Here is a 17,481-nt window from a genome sequence, read left to right on the forward strand (position 1 = left end):
TATTTAGTCAAATAATAAAAAAAAAAAAAACACAAATAATGTTTTGAAAAAGGATGACCTCAATCCCAGTCCGCCCTGACGGCTTGTTTTTCTTTTCTAATTGATTGGTTAATTAAAATATAAAAAGGAAAGATGTTTTTTTGTGTTCAAAAGTTCAACCATATAAATCCTCTCAAAAGTACTTATGTGCTTTAATTAATTTGTGTTTAAAAGGAGCAAACTCTTTCATCTTGACATCACTGCTAAAAAGCAGGTATGATACACTTAAATTCTCACTTTCTATCTTAAAATAATAATTAGTAATTAGAAAATCTTGTTTTCTTGTTCAATGCATTTTATTGTTATTAGTTTTTTTTCTATAAATTGCATAAACAGAAGTTTACATTTTACAGAAACGGGTTAAGCAATCTACTCCCTGGGAACTAACTAGTTGGAAAAAAGTTACATCTTAAATAAATTTCATCTAATGTTCTTCCCCAAGGACGCTGCCACATTTTTTCCCCATTCTGGTGCATCTTCAAACCTGACTTTTCTTTTTTTCTGATAATATCTTCACTGTTTTTTTAGCATGCGTGTCATCATTATAGCTTAAGTGTGAGAATGGAAGGAAAAGCAAAGACCTTGGGTTCATTTAGTTTCTAATACTATTGTCATACCTTTTAAGAGTAAATGTTTTCATTTAAACTAGCCAGCTAAAGCTGTGACTGCCGCTTTTTCCTTGAAGAACAGAAAGGAGTGCACTTATCTGGCAAATATTACAAATACATTACAGGGCCACTGGGAAGTAAGTGGCTCCAATAAGTAAAAGTGATGACAGTAAAAAGTATTATAGAGACCGCCTCCATCACATCGAAGGTCTTATTCTCTTAATGTCGTCTTTGCTGCCTATCTCCGGAGACAAACGGGGCTAGCAGGCCCATATAGAAAGCAGCTAAATGTACAGAACACAGTGGTGTGTTTTGAATGTTAAAGACAAACTAAAAGATAATAAAAAGCTCTTAGAAAATGTAACAAAAAACAAGGGCAAGTGTGATGGACTTTATTTGACTTGCTTTTTATATATTAGTTGGTATACAAATCAATAATATATATATAAAGATAAACTTTTTACCTTTTACATTTTGCATATTTTCCATGTATGAAATTTTGGTCTTTTGTGATTCAGTGTACACAGATGTCCATCAAGGGTTTGGGTTACGTCTTTACGAGAATTTGGTTCTGAGTTGTTTTGGTCAGTTGAGAATTACACAGTTTAACAGAAATCTCCTGAAATTGTGATTTGTGGTTTTCCACGACCATTCCACGTATGTCTAATGGACTTTACATATCACGTTCAAATTATGTAATTGACGCAGGAATAATGAATTTCGTCTTTTACGTAGATTTGTGTGTTTTTTGTGTGGTTTATCCGTACTTTTTCCATGGTTTTAATGTGTTTTATTCATGATACATCTGTTAAAATTCCACCTAAAGACCACACCTTTTCTCACTTTTTCTACATATATTAACGTATGACCAATTTCCATCTGTGTAATATGGGCTAAATGTGGCTATGTGACTTAATCGGTGTTTTAGTTTAAATTGTTTTAGAAAACTTGTAGTTTAAGAAAAAGCAGTATTCTAATTTGATTTCAATTATGAAACTAACCAATAGCCACCATTACATACGCAAAATATTTTGATCGTATCAATGGTCGGATTAAAATTCAACCGCGTACGTGGGCCCAGGAAAACTTTTTCCGATTAGAACGAATAAATCATCGAACGGAATAAATCATTTGGGAAGGTCCAGTAGTGTTGAAAATACCGGAAGAGGAAATGAGTCCCGCTTTAATAAACAGAGATGCCATATACATTTATGCTATGGAGTCCTATACTGTTCATAATTAAATAAATAAATATTTAATTAAATAAATAAATACGACCTCATGCAAATACACAATTAACCAATAAATCTCTCATAAATATATAAAAAGGTCATGAAATTGTGAAAAACCTGCATACTGATTTTATATAAGCCATTATATTATTCAATATATTTCATTTTGCTTTAAAAACCTGTTCATTATTTTAAAACAGCATTTTAAAATATTTATTTTTAATCATGTGGAAAATGATTATAATTCTGTCTTTTTTCAGAAGCTCGTATTTCAAAATCAATATTTTACAAAGTAGCTTTGTTTTTATTTCATGTTGCTGTCTCCGCCTTGTCTAGTTTGATTGACAGACAGACCTATTCTCCTGAAAAAGCTCTTCATGAAATAAATACGCCATTGTGAAAAACAGCAACATGAAATAAAAACAAAGCTACTCTGGAAAATATTTAATTTTGAAATCCAAGGTTCTGAAAAAAGACAGAATTATAATAATATTCAACATGATTAAAAATGAATATTTTAAAATGCTGTTTTAAAATAAAGAACAGGTTTTTAAAGCAAAATAAAATATATTGAATACAATGGCTAATTTAAAATCAGTGTGCAGGTTTTTCACAATTTCATGATCTTTTTATATATTTATGAGAGATTTTTTGGTTGATTGTGTATTTGCATGAGGTCATATTTATGTATTTAATTAAATATTTATTTATTTAATTATGAACTGTATAGGACTCCATATTATGCAGCAGCTGGCTAATATACTAGATGATCTTCTAAACGTGCTTTTATTAATGTTATGAATATTATGAAGCGCCTGTTAGCTCATCATTTTATTTTTAATCCGTGTGGTCAGTGTTTTTTTTGCGGAATAAGGGAGCTGGTAGAAGCCAGGGTTAGGAGAAGGCTAACACGGGCTAACAACATTTACCCTTTGATGAACATAAAATCCATGCGAGAAATGCTGCAATCTGCATTTTGGCTGCACGTATATATGTGGGAATAACATCAGCCTTTATTTTGTTGGGACACGACTGGAAAGACGATCGGAATGAACTGTTTACATTCAACACGATCGGATAAACAATCGGCATTACCCACCTATCTCCATCGGAAATAAATTTTAATCTGATCGGGCCAGAGTATTCTGAACAGCGTGTTTACATGACACATTTTTCTTTCGATCAGGCGTTCTTTCTGATCACTTTTGTCCATGTAAACACAGCTAATGTCTTTGAAAAAGAAGTGATGTAAAAGACAGAAGTTTTTGAAAGCCTTCCGATGCTCCTGGCATGATTTTCAGACAAATTATGCAGTCCTCGAAACCAGGGCAGAGGGAGTGTGTGGACCGCTGCCAGCTCCGTGGGGTCTGAAGATGCCTCGTGCAATTAGATTCTCCTACCGTAAAAGACTGCCGTGCATGTGCTGCCAGCCCCATCCCTTGGACCCCGAGTCTCTTCTTGCAGCCAGCCCATCAGCAGACGGGTTGAAAGGTGCCATTTGACCATGGAGATGGGGTTTCCTTGTCTGCCAGCAAGCTTCTGAGCCGATTTGAAGGTGTGTGTCCCTGAACCGGAAAATCTTCCCTATCCGAAAAGTCGATTAGAGCCAACAGCTGCGTTTCAGGTTTAGCCAGGCAACTGTGCACCAGACATGCACATGGGTACACACTGTGACTTCAAAAAGTATTTGGGCCTGTTCAGCTGTAAACTCTTACTGAGTCACAGCACTTTATCAACAAACTTCATCAGAGTTTTAATGAGATGATTGATAGAAAGATGAAGCACTATGTGGAACAATAATCTAATATTGAAAAAAAAGGAATAAAAGAAAAATGTCATGTTGAGTGTGGAGAAATAATCAACCAACACTGTTTTGCATTAAAAATAATTACTAAAATAAAACTAATGGCAACTGACATGGAGCTTTAGCCAAAACAGTAAGAAAAATAAAACTTTTTCCACTTGTTTTTTTTTTTTTACCACCTACTTTCTCTTAAGAGTTTCTGCTGTTTGTGTCAGGAAATTGAGCACAGCAATGGCCCTCATTGGTCAGCCACCACCATATAAATTTCAGCTGAGAGAAAGAAAATCAATACATGCATTCTGGCTCTTTTAAAGTCCTTGTAGAATCTCCCTTGTAATTTTAAAAGTATGTTAATGTAATTTATTGAACCTCTTACCCTAATCACACACATTGGCTATAATTACATACCTTGACAGCTGTTGGACTTCTAATTGCTGATGCTTTTCCTGGAATTTGTCCTCTAATCCTTGTATGTAATGACTCTTAAGAGCAAGAAAAGTGCTTTGCTGCGACTTTCTAGTTGCAAGGCCTGCTCCTTTAAGGTAATCTGTGCAGCACTTGAGGGAAAAAGTATAATACAAGTGTTCTGAATATTATTAAAGTTTTCCTTTTTTGACTATTGTGTTTTTTTCATGTCTTAAAACTGCAGAAGTACAGAAATCATTTTTTGGCCCAAATCCTCATGATCTGTGTTTAGTCATTGCACACAGCATGTTCTTGATTATCCACCAGGTGAGTTCCTGATCTTTTGTACCAAATTGGAATAAATAAAACCACCACAGAGCATAACTTATTTTTGTGTGGTTTCTGACAGGGTGAGAATCTTGATTTGCTCTGAAATCAGTTAACATTTCCTATTGTTTTTTTACTGCTAAAATGCTCCTGAAAAGTCTGAACTCTGTAACACATTACCAACAAACAGATGCTCCTAGTGTTGTTTTTGCTGCCTGTTTGCCTTACCAGCTGGAAGTCAGAAGCTCCAACTGCTTTAAAAAACCATTAAACAAGTTCTCAGCCCATTTCAGGCTCATTCCCTAGTTAAAGCTGCAGTCTCGTCAGCAATGTTACCCAGATTCTCTGTCCCATTGTATCAAAACCTCCTCTTGTGCTTCAGCCATTGTTAAGATAGATTGCAATCATTTTTAGCTTACCATTAAACAAGCAAAAAAAAGTCTTTTTAAGGCGATACATATTAAAAACTCCCTAGTTATTTGTTCTTTTACCTCATTTTTGCAACACCCAAGAAACTGATACATATACCGTATTTTCCATACTAGAAGGTGCAGTTAAAAGCCTTTTTTTAAATGACCGGTTACCTTCTAATCCTTATATATTAATTTATTCTACTGCAAAGAAAGTTGAATGTAAAGACGCTAACATGGATAACGTGTGGCAGTGTCAGATTTTTTTGTTTTTATGTGTTACTAACAAAGTTGGGAGTCAGAATAGTCACAGTAATGCTTGTTTTGGCACTATCACTTTTTTAACGTGTTGCAAACAAGGTAGGGAGTATTTGGCCGCAGGCCCTCGCAAGGTTTAGTTCAATTAAACAGGTGGATTCCAGAGTTCTCCACAGTCTCATCTGCATCCCATACGAGATATGAAAGTTTTACATCGGTGGTACATGTGTGAAAAGTTCATTAGATATACGTGGAACGATGGTGGAAAGCCACAAATCTGTGTATGAATGTTGCAAATATCACACAAGTTTGCATATGATGCAAGTAAAAATTGCGAATAAACTACACGAATGACGCATAAACTGCGTAATTCTCAACCGACCAAAACTTTTGAATGTCTCAAAATTGAATTACTATGAAGACCTGTCAGCCAAAAGCCTCGACGGACATCAGCGCACATTGAATGACAAACACAAGAAACACTTATGAATTATGTATATTAGGTAGGCATCACGAAAGACAAAAAACGTATTTGTGGAAAATGTACAGATTGTGTGCAGTAGGAGTATTACACGGTCTTGACTTAGAACTGGTGCTGACCGGGGAGAATCCGACTGTTTAAATAAAACACAGCATTGCGAGGGCCCGAGGCGGGTGCTGACCATGGTGCTGATGTCATGTGATTTCTGTCCAGTGCTCTGAATGACAAAATGAAGAAATTCAAGCGCAGACTTGCGTGTGCTTTACATGCTTTTAATGTGGTTCATTTGTGATACATCTGTCAAAATGTCATGTAAAGAACTACAACTCTTCTCTTTTTCACGTAAATTCACGTATGACCAGATTTCATTATTGGATAATGTGCAAATTGTGCGTAGCGCCAGTGTGACAAAGCTTTCAATGCGCCTTATAGTTTATGCACAACATAATTCTAAAAATAGACTATTTATTGGCGCTGCGCTTTTTAATCCGGTCCGCCTAATAGTACTGAAAATACTAGGTTGTTTAGGTTTATTACAGATTTTGTATGAGCTATAGAGCACATTTAATCAGTTGAAATGAAGGAAAAAGAGTGGAAATCACTTAGTCACAATTCTAATTCTGCACCAATAAGGCACAGTTGTAGCAATCAGAAACAGTCTGTGTAAGAGCTCGCCCTGATTCCAGAGGTTAATTGATTTCACTTGTTCACTGTACTTAACAAGGCATCTATTCTTTTTACCATTTCCATTCTGGTCAGGGTCACAGGGGTCTGCTGAAGCCTATCCTAGCTGTCAGCGGGTGAGTGGCAGGATGCACCCTGGATGGGTCGCCAGTCCATCATACAGACACACAGAGACAACACAACTACATCCTCTCACATCCGCTACTAAAGGACAATTTAAAATAACCACATCCGTCAGCCTGATATCTAGGTCCTCGGACTGCGAGGAGAAAAACCCACACACTCACTGAAAAATATGCATCCCACGCAGAAAGGCCCCAGAGGAGATTTAAGCCATGACCTCCATGCTCTGTGGCAACAGCGCTTATACCAGCTTCACCACCATGCAGCCCTTTAAGGCTTTGTGGAGAGAGGTTAAACTACAATTTTACATCTTGAGCACCAGCTGTTTCTTTTTGTATATTGCTTAAACAATTTTCTCAATCTCTAATAAAAAAATAAAGTTTTAGTCATATTCAAATATTTAAGTGCTTTTAATCTTAAAGAATTAACTTTGTCACACTCCATAATTAGACAATCTTTAAGGAACTATTTTAGAAACTTGAACTATTTTATCAGTGAGCGCAGACTAAAAATGAACCAAGTCTGAAATTTTCCCAATCAACCAAATGATAGTCAGAATTTAGAGCCAAAATGTTCTATTTCCTGTCAGATTGTTGTCTTTCCTCTGTCTTGTTTTGTATTCAGCTCTAGTTTATTCTCACCTCCTTTGATCAATCAGCTTTGTGGAAACTCTGTTGTCAATTCATTTACTTCATGCTAATTCTTTTTCAGTCATGTGTGCTTCAGGGCCAACAGTAGAGAAATTAATCAAGAGCTGTTCCAGTAACTCCATAACTGTATGTGAATAAAAATGAACAGAACCTTTAATTGTTAACCCCGAGTGGCTAATATTATCTTACAGATGTCTTTTGTTTTTTTTAAATAAAACATTTTAATGATGTTCCGTAGTAGATTCTGTTAAAATACGACAAAAGTAAAGGATGAACTTTTTTATAAAAATGCACAAAACAAAGGTACAACATTATTCTACAACAAGTTAATTTTTAAAAGATTGAAAAGATTTGTTTAAATTTGAATAGTAGACATGAATTAATCAATATAATTTCACATTTACAAGCTTGCTATTGACACAATTACTAAAGATTTGGGTACAAATCAGCAAAATTTCACAGCCGTCCTATAATTAGTTTGTTTCTATAAAAGATCTATCTCTAATCACTAAAAGTCCATGTATGAATATTTGCTAATATCTAAATGACTTGATATAATGGATAAAGAGGGTTAAAAATTGAATCCAGTTAACTTTGGTTACACTGATTTTATATTTAATTTCTTTGGATTTCTTTGGATTCCAAAAAAAAAAGATTATTTTACCTACTGTATTTATGAAAGGAGTTTTCATCTCCAAAAAATAGAAACAGAAAAAAGAAAATCCTATTACTGTGACAAATCTGTCACTAAAACACTATATTTGTGTTGTTTTTTACATTTATATTATGACTGTTGAAGATTCTCCCACAATGAATCTGTTGCAGCTGCATACTGTTTTCCATATATTCACATTATTCCAAATGACTTAATGCTCACTACATCCATGCTGTCACTGCCATAGTAAACAGTAGCAAAGCATCGTGGAAGAATAAGTATTTAGTGTGTTTGACAAAGCTGATGTGACTGTTACACATCACTGTGCATTCATTTATCTGCAGCATTCCTGGCAGAAACATTCTGATTTGTGGGGATGTTTCCAAAGAGATTAAAATAAAAATAAAAATCATTTTCTTCCATTCTGACTTCTTTCTCTCTCAGTCTTCTCACCCATGCTGAGAGGCTAATGTCTTCCACTCTGCATTCCAAGTCTCCTCTCCCTATGTGGCCCGATATCATCCAGAAACACACTGACAGTGATCCAATGTGAGTAGCAAAGGCCACATTCTGTTTTATAACAAAAAACATCAACCGATTTGGGAAACTTTGTTTCGGGCATCAACATATCTTAGAAAAAAATGGTCACATGATGGCAGCTGATGGCAGATTTACAGAACTATTTCATACGTTTTTTCAATGATTTGTTCGGATTTTCTCAATGGCAGATCGCAGAGATTCTTGATTTAACAAACATTTCCGCAGTGGATCAAAATGCGACTATGTTGCACTGAGCGCTTTCTTCAATAGGGTACATTTTTAACTTTCCTTCTTCTTTCTTGATTTGATTCTCATTTTGTCTCTTTGTATTAAAATTTAATTATATATTTGATTTTTAGTCAATCTTTAGCAAAACTAAACTAAAACCTCACAGGGGGAACAGAGTTGCACAGCGGTATGGAGAAGATATGTCATTTTTACTGTATTTCCAGCTGCTCCCAGCCTCACTGATCTGGTGTACCTATTTGTAAATCCTGAGCATAAGGAACTAAACAGTAATTTATAAAACTAACGTAAAAAATGTGGACTGATCTTGTTGCACGTTGTTGAAGTTGGAATTTCAAAACTGCAACAACTGGAAGGTTGAGAAAATGATATCCAAAAGACTAAAATAAACAACATGCTTTTTTGTAATATTGTTCTGCAATAAAGTGTGTTTTCTTGATGTTTGTTTCTTGAGACAGCAACATTTGTGCTCTACAGTCTCATGTTTAGGGCAGATTACCAAGCACAGACTGAAATACTCCAACAGACCACCGCCCCTGTAGTTAGATTTCACAAATCGACTACTATCATCTAGACATGACACAGATCGATGGAGCTCCACCATCAGTGTCTTTAGCCTGCCAGATGGCTGGTGGGCTTCAGTCTCCTGACATTCATCAGTGTCTTGCAGTCAAACCCTCCCACAATAAAGCAGTGACCCTGGGAGTAGTCCAGCAGGCGAGTGTGTCTTGCTCCTCCAAGGGAGCTGCAAGGGCTTGGTTTAATGATGCCACCAAACGAGGTGCCATCGCCTGGGAGCAGCTGGAAATATGGCCACAGCTTCTCCATACAGCTGTGCAACTCTGTTCCCCTTGTCAGCTTTGTGAATGCATTTCACGGACAGAAAATAATGAGTAGCCTTATTTAGATGCGTGAGGTCCATAGATTCCAGTGATTTTAAGGCTTGCGGAAACCCTCTTAGGCCATTGTACTTTGTGCTCCCAGCTGCCCTGCCAACATTATCTATCCCAAAACCTGTCACCAAAGGGACAAAGGTGTAAAATACAGAAAAATGTAACAGGGTCGGTGTGACCTGGCAAGTGAGTGGAATGTCATGGAATCTAATGTTCGTCCTCTGCCACCTCTCTATGGGTCTTCCTCAAAAAACAGCAAAGCACTCATCCTGCTAAGTGATTTTCTCTGACTCCCCGGGGTGATAAAGTGCACTTTGAAGCCACCCTCAGAGGCTAGTCCCTAAAACACCCAGCAATTCACAACTATGGCTTTAACAAGCCAGCTTTTTTTTCTCAACAAGTAAAGTGAAAGCTTTTTCTAATGGACCCAACATCACTACTGTGGAAACCAACAAGCCCCATGGCACCATCAAATGAGCCTTGTGCAACAGTGGGGAGGGAAACAAATGTCACAAAAATGTAATTTCACCTCTCATGTGAAGGGCTCTCCTGGCTCTCACTCTGGATACCTACTAGCATGTTACTTGGAGTTGTGCAGTCCCATAAAGCTTTGACACACAACGTTATTGCTTCTAGCTCCACATCTGTGTGTTACAGGTCTGAATTGAACTGTAAATGGTCTCAAAACGGATTATTTTATAAACTTAGCTGATCATTTAAGAAATAAACATCTATTGTCCTCAATCTTCATTCCTATAGGTTCTCTTTTTAACCACCCCACTTAGATACTTCGGTTTATGCCTCTCTTCTGCTCTTTTTGGGGTCTTGGAGTATTTTCTAAAGAAATACTCAGAAATGCAATTTTAAGAATAATTTCTTTATAAATGTCCTCCTTGAGAAAAACGCCACAAGAACATGTTAAAAACAACAAAAACTTGACTTTCATGGAGTTGGGTCTTTAACCTTGTTTAAGATTTAGTTCATTTAGTTCCTGTCGACATCCCCACCTCTTGCATTTGTGTCATTCAAACTACCATCCCTGATCTCTACACTTCTATTTAAACTGTCTTGGGATTGATGGACATAAATGTTATGGAAAACTATAACATCGCTCATTGTGACATTTGCGAAAATAGTTTTATATTACAGAAAAGAGACATAGAGACAATGAGACAATGACTTTTTTTTATTACACAATTTCTAATTGGCTTTTTTAAAATCCAACATGAATTTTAGGTGCACATATTGGCATAACTGACTCTACCTTTCATGTCAAGCAATTGTGAGATTAAAGGTAAATCACATGTTTTTTTAATATCATTCATCCAGTTGGACAAAAATCCAGCACAAAACCTGTCTCTGTGAAGTTTTCTCAGTGGCTCAAAGTCAACCTTTTAATATTTCTGGCATTGTCTTCCCCATTTCATTAAAAACCTGGATCTAAAAGCGTGTCCACTTATTTTTACATTGCAATAAATAAAAACACTTTTTGTCCAGATGGTGATATCCTAGTAGACAAGTATCAACAGAGTGTGCTTGTACCTTGTAACTGCAGGAGACATTTTCTACACAAAGCATCAAAGAATCTGAAAAGATGCAGAAAAAAGGGGGGATGTATTTGATTTAAATTGGCTTCATTCTTTTGTGTGCAAATCAAGGTTTCATTCATAGCTGTTTCTTTTCTCCTCATTCCCCACGGTAGCGTGTTTTCACAGGGACTGCTGTTCCGACCAGATAAACATTATTTCTATTCGTTCTTTTTTTCATTTTTTGTGGTTTATGGCAATTATTGCCTTAAGATTGTTTCGAATGTGACACGGCTGTCAATGAAGAGGCAGGCAGATGGGAGGGGAGATGCCAGAGCACATTCTGCTGTAGCTTCGGGGAACATCTGCCATCAATATGCTTTCTGCTTACAAAAGCGCTACGGAACCCAGCAATACATATATAAATGTTCTTAATGTTAGAAACGTTGATCATTATGCATTTTTACTGGTAACAGCTGCCTGTTGAATCTGTTTTACTCAGACGGATTTGCTTATTTAATTTTCAAAAATGCATATTTATGTGTTACTGGTTAAAGAAAAAACACATTAAACTGAACAGTTACTTTCTTCCCAATGAATACCAGGATTTAATTTCTTTCAATCTGACTTAACAAATCACTCCCTCCGTGATGTTTAACTCATATATGTTTATGTAATGGTTAAGAGAAGCCAACATAACACTATTATCATGCAACGTCTATTAGTTTTCAAGCATTTGGACTATTTTGGGGTGTTACTCACCAGTTAAAAGTTTTGAGAAACCAATTTTAACTTTGTGCCTTAGGGTTAGACCAAAAAAACTGGGTGTTAAATGTGTACAAGTAATAACAAAGGATCTTGTAGCTATATCACTCCAGTAGAACCAAACAAAAGGCTCTGAATGAGACTGTTTGCCAGAGTACATATACAAAAATCCTGACTTTTCTGTCACAAAATCAGAAAAAAGAGCAAATGTCCTCAATATTTTTTTCAAATTTCAGCTTTACTTGCGATATGTTAAACAATGCACTTCTTAAACTGCAATGTCTTTTTAATACCAGCTGTTTGAGCACAAACTTTGGTTTTATTGGCACTTGTGTGTTTTTCTCGTGTATATGAAAGGGGTCCTATTTTTAGAGGGCAGGGCACGAGAGCGTTATAGGATGTTAAACGCCTTATGCTGTGTTCACACAGACACAATTTGCGCATGAAATTCGTGTCCACTGCCCCTCTTATGATGCGTGTCAAATTCCCTGCTGGACTCCAAAAATGTGTTCATAAACTTGATGCTCCAGACGCCTATGGGAGGAGCTAGTGTCTAAAGTTTTGCGCCTCATCGCTACATGGAAGCATTTATTCAGGGATAGCATGGTTGATGTTAAGAGATCATGTTTATTCATTTTGAAGAGCTCTACAAAAATAATGGTAATCACATCTCCATGTCTGGTTAATGAGATCATTCAAAGACTGTCTCAGTACGGTATGGTTCACCTCTTCTGAATGACTTCTACGACGCTGCTTCACTCTCTCTGACTCAGTTTGATGACTTTTTGGCTCGCATTAGTCTGAGGAGGAAAAATAAGAACAAAATCAGATGATTTTTTGTATTATTGCTTCAATGTAAAAATAAAAGGTTTAGAAGGAGAACGATCAGATGCTCCTCCACCTGCTAATGGCTTCATTAACACATCACGGGCCAAAACTGAGTCCCTGACTGGTTGATGTGATACGTCTTCTTTGCCAAAGTTCAGCTATTTGAACTCTGAAAACATCGCGCCATGAGACCCAGTACGCGACGCAATGAAATGCCTGAAACGCACGGGTGGCAGATCGCCGCACTGTGGCTGACCCTCAAACACGCTGCAGCCCTTCTGACTGCATCTATACATCGACCGAACATTTTAAACTGGTCGACCCCAGCGTGCAGATTGCATTCAGTGTGAATGTAGCTTTAGGACAGTGTGACCCACGTGCACATGTGAGTCACCATCATCGTTATTTTAAACTGTTCCTTTCTAATGTCTTAATTTCTTTTTATTGAATCAACATTAAGTCAAAAGAAATGTTACTTTTGATATTTTTAGGGGCAATGAATAAAAAAGAGAGAACAACCCTGCAATATTGACAATTCTGCTGAAATCTATTTATTTCTTTTTTACAAACAAATACCTTCGTAATTACAGTACACAGTATGTAGTAGTAGTATGCCTTTCTGTGTTGATGGGAGTCTTTGTTAAAGTTTCATCCTCTCCTAGTGTCTTCTAGGTTCCCTGCACGTCCTCATTAATTGAACTCCTCCAGTCATTCATCACCTCAAACTATCTAACCTCGCCCGAGTAACAATCTCGCTTATTTCCCCTCGGCCTCTCAGAGGTGGCACTCTGCAAGCAAATGAAAAAGACAGCATGCTGCTATCACATTATTATCGTTGATATTGAACGGATTTTGTTTCAAACAAAAAAAATACAAAAAAAATATTAAAAATATTAGCCATACAGAATCTTCTCATTGCTGATTCAATTGCTTTGGACAAATAAAAGGGTATATATCAAGTTGAACTTCAAATGAACTCAATTTATTTAAAAAAATAAAATATGTTGTTTAATATCGAAACAGTTCAATAAGTTAAAACAAAACCAGCATTTTTTTTCTGACCAACAACAAGGAAACAACTAAAACTTAAAAAAAAAAGTAGAGTTGATGTCAAACTTTGTAATGTATTATTTATGATGTATATGTAACTCACAGTCATTGAGCTGATTTTGAAGTCATTGTCCATAATTCTCCTGTATGTGTCTGTGTATCTGCAGAACAACTTTTTTACAGCAAATGTTCCTTTATTTGGCTTTACAAAGGCTTTAATAATAACAATAATAATTATAATAATATTAAAAACACTATATAAAGAATTAATATGTGTATGTTTAATGACCAAATTCTCTAAACTAGCTGCTTCCACTCTGCACACACAGTCACTCTGTTTTTTCCACCTGTCAACCTCACTTAATCTTCATCTGAAGAATATAAACAGCAGCATTAAAATTATGTTCTTCTTTTATCATTGAAGACAATCTAACTGATGTCTTGATTGAGGGAAGGCAGCTTTAGTTGTACATTTCTTTCATAGAAGCAATGCAAATTGAATGCTTGTCGGAGATGCAAAGGTCGTTGCAACATTCTGGGGGATTAAACAAGAACAAAGTATTTTAGTAGGGCCTAAATTAAATAAAACACAGTATGTATATTAGTTCAAGTCTAAATTTCCAGGTCAAAAATGCTATTAGTAGCTTTTGCTGTATGTTTTCAGATCATCCAACATGAGACTGAGGTGCTGTAGTTATAATCATCATTGGAAATATTATTTTAGAAGATTAATATAATTCTGAATAAAAATGAATTTCATTAAATATTTATTTATTTTTTTAATGCAGTAAAACTGAACACTATTTTTATTGATTGCATGCCAGGAATGGCTTTTGTGATAAGTTGATGGTGTATTAAGTAAATGTGTGCAACAAACAAATTGATGTGCATCATTTCTGTCTGTTATTACTACTGTGGATGTTTTTGTTTTTGCTGTTTGTTTTTTTTTGCATCCCCACATCTTAGTGTCAAACAAATTCTCCTGAAGAGTCTCTCTGATTACACCCACTTTCAGCGTCCGAGGGCCATGTGAAAGTGCCCTCATAACCAGAGTAATCGATTCTTGAGTATGCCGGCTTCATTAGTTCAATACAGTAAAAATGGCTTAAGGAAATGCCTTAGAATTACAATTATTTAATGTTCAAAACCTCTTCAGATTATTGTCTTGACAACCTTTAAAGTGTCAATTCACTTCAACTTCAACATGTGTGCTGTTGGACAGACATTCAGACATTTGAATTATTAAAAAGGTGACAAAGAGATAGAAAACACGTTGTTAGATCAGCATGATTCCTCAACATTTGTCATGATGCAGCAAGGCCTTCAATTTGCAGAACACTGGCAATTGAAATCTGTTTGGGTTTGCTGAGATTATCTTCCATATTTTTTCCGTTGCACTGTTGACTTCAGTGTAGCATTTCTGTTAAAAATAGGAATGAATAATTAATAATTCAGGACACTTAGAGACACAGGCCCACACCAAACAATGCACCAAAATTATTCAATCACTATTTAAGAATCATTGTGCTGGCAGCGATTATATAAGCCTAAGGTGTTCTGAATGCTCAACTGATTGCATTAATACTGAATTACAGTATATTCCAACACAATTACATTCATTTCATTACTTGTTTATTTTTTTGCCACTACACCATTACCATTTAGCTGAATGTGGAATTACTTAATGTTTTTCCTCCATTTTGGCCTCAAAGGAGTGGATTCGAAATGTTTCATTATTGCTGTGACATTTAATCAACAAGAGCCACAGAGTTAAGAAAGTCTAATTTTCTGTTTCCTGAGGAGAAGCTGCGAAGCAGCGTGTTTACTTTTCATCAAAGCTGAGCTGAAAATGACCAAATATCTCCTGATTGTTGTTTAAATCCACACTTTTGGCTCACGTGAACTAATGTCTAAACACATCTCCTAACACTGACGAATAGGACCTGTTAGTTTTGCTGGTGGAGGTGAAAAGCAAAAGCAGCTAACATCATTTTCCTCAATCCTAAACCTCTGGGATGCTTTGTTGGGCTTTGTAGCTCTAATGCCTGGAAGCCGAGTGTGGGGGTGTAGCACTCACTACTGGTGGCATTTCACTATAAGCCATAAGGTAGACCACAGGCTTTCCTTAGGGGATTTACAGCATAAAAAATGAGTCTAGCTGGTTTGCAGCCCCTAGAAGTGGCAGCAGAACAGAGAAGAAAAAGTGAAAGGCCACCATGAAAAATCTATCACCTTAGAACCTGCAATGCATGTCTGCACATTTCTGCAGAAGCTGCTTTGGGTCAGAAAGTTGTATTTTGTGTAATAATCCCCCTTCCCATTTTGTTTTTTACTCTTTTTATCATTTTCATAATTTATTGCACAAACGTGCATAAAAATCATTTTAAAAGCACCTCAAAGTTGCTCGTTTCTGTCTACACATCCCTTTTTTTTTAAATCGCTTAAACTCAAACTAGCTGTCAAGCTCATTATAACCAAGATTCCCTTGTTGACATTTGTTGTGTCGCAGTTTAATTCAGCAACACACTTTACTTCAGCATGTGCTTCTGTCAGTACCAGAATGCTGACAGATTGCTGTATGACTGCTGAGGATGTAGGTACGAGCCATATCATCAAGAGGCAGGGCAGAATCCCAGATGCTGAGATTGCATCAGCATGGAAGGGACTAAATCCTATCAGACAAGTCAGTGAAGGGAGAGGAGTCCCCCTTCACAGAGCTAAGAAAATAAGGAAAGAGGAAAAGTTAATAGACAGAAATGTGGTCACAATTGCACACAGTTAACTAAAAGCCTTTTGGGGGGAAAAGTCAAAGGAAATTGTAGAAGTTTCTAATTAGATTTGGTGGCTTGTTTTTATACATTTCACACATTAGTCCCCAAAGTATTGAAAGACAGCGATACAGCCAAATAAATGTGCTGCTGGTTTATGGTTCAACTAGGGGAAGAAAGTCATAGATGGCCATGGACACAAACTTGTATCTATTAAACACATTCAACCTCATCAAGTGTAAAGAGCCAATAGGACAGCTGCAGCTCACAGTAAAGGTACACAAAGGCAGGGTGCATAAAGACATTGATGTTGCTTTAAGGGCCAGATATCCCATTAATGAAAACATATTTATTGGAAGAAGTCCATTGATCAGGAATAACATAGTCTCCAATAACAAATGCCAATATTATGATGATAGAATCTGGATCAAGAACCTCTTTTTCACTTTGGCCTTGATGACTACTTAAGATTAAATAAACCAAACAAATTGTTAATGGTGCCCATTAATACAGAGCTTCTCCACCTTCTTCAAGGCAATAGATTACAGTCTCATGGACCCATTCACACACAGACATTCACACACTGAGAGGGTTCTGTGGTTTAGTCTGGTTTTTAAGTTGTTCTTCTTCTTGTAGTTTAAATGGCAGGCGACACCAACGTCATGGTGCAATTCCGCTACCTACTGTTTAGGAGTGTGAGTCGAAGTGGGGGACTATCTAACTAGTCTAGTATAAAGAAAAGAAAAAAGTCATTTTTTTTGTTTTTTTTAAGTCATGTTCTGAGTCTTTCAGTCACACCAGTTTCCGGTTCATCATCATCAACCACATCTGTCTTTCTTTCAGTTAATTGCCCTCAGCCTGTTTTTCAGTTCTTTTTCATCAGGTCATCTGCTTTCCTGTGCTTTGCTTTTGTTTCTCCGTGGGTTTTTTTCATGTTCTGGTTGATCCATTTACTGTTTCTGTCACCAAGCCTGGTCTCCTGTATTTTTGGGTCCTACATCACCAGTACCCAACAAACACCAAAATGGAGCTTGTGGGAATACAAATTAGTTTCTTTGCACACTACTTTGTAGTTTTGCATGATTTTTTTAAATGTATTTATTAGCAACATCTGGGTGAAAGTTTAGATAAGCACACTCTCATCTGCACTGGGGATGTGGGAGGAAAGGAGAGCTTGGGCTGTTTGTTC

Source organism: Oryzias latipes, chromosome 16 (assembly GCF_053564925.1).
Source record: "Oryzias latipes strain Hd-rR chromosome 16, Olatipes_Hd-rR_3.1".
NCBI classification, from domain to species: Eukaryota; Metazoa; Chordata; class Actinopteri; order Beloniformes; family Adrianichthyidae; genus Oryzias; species Oryzias latipes.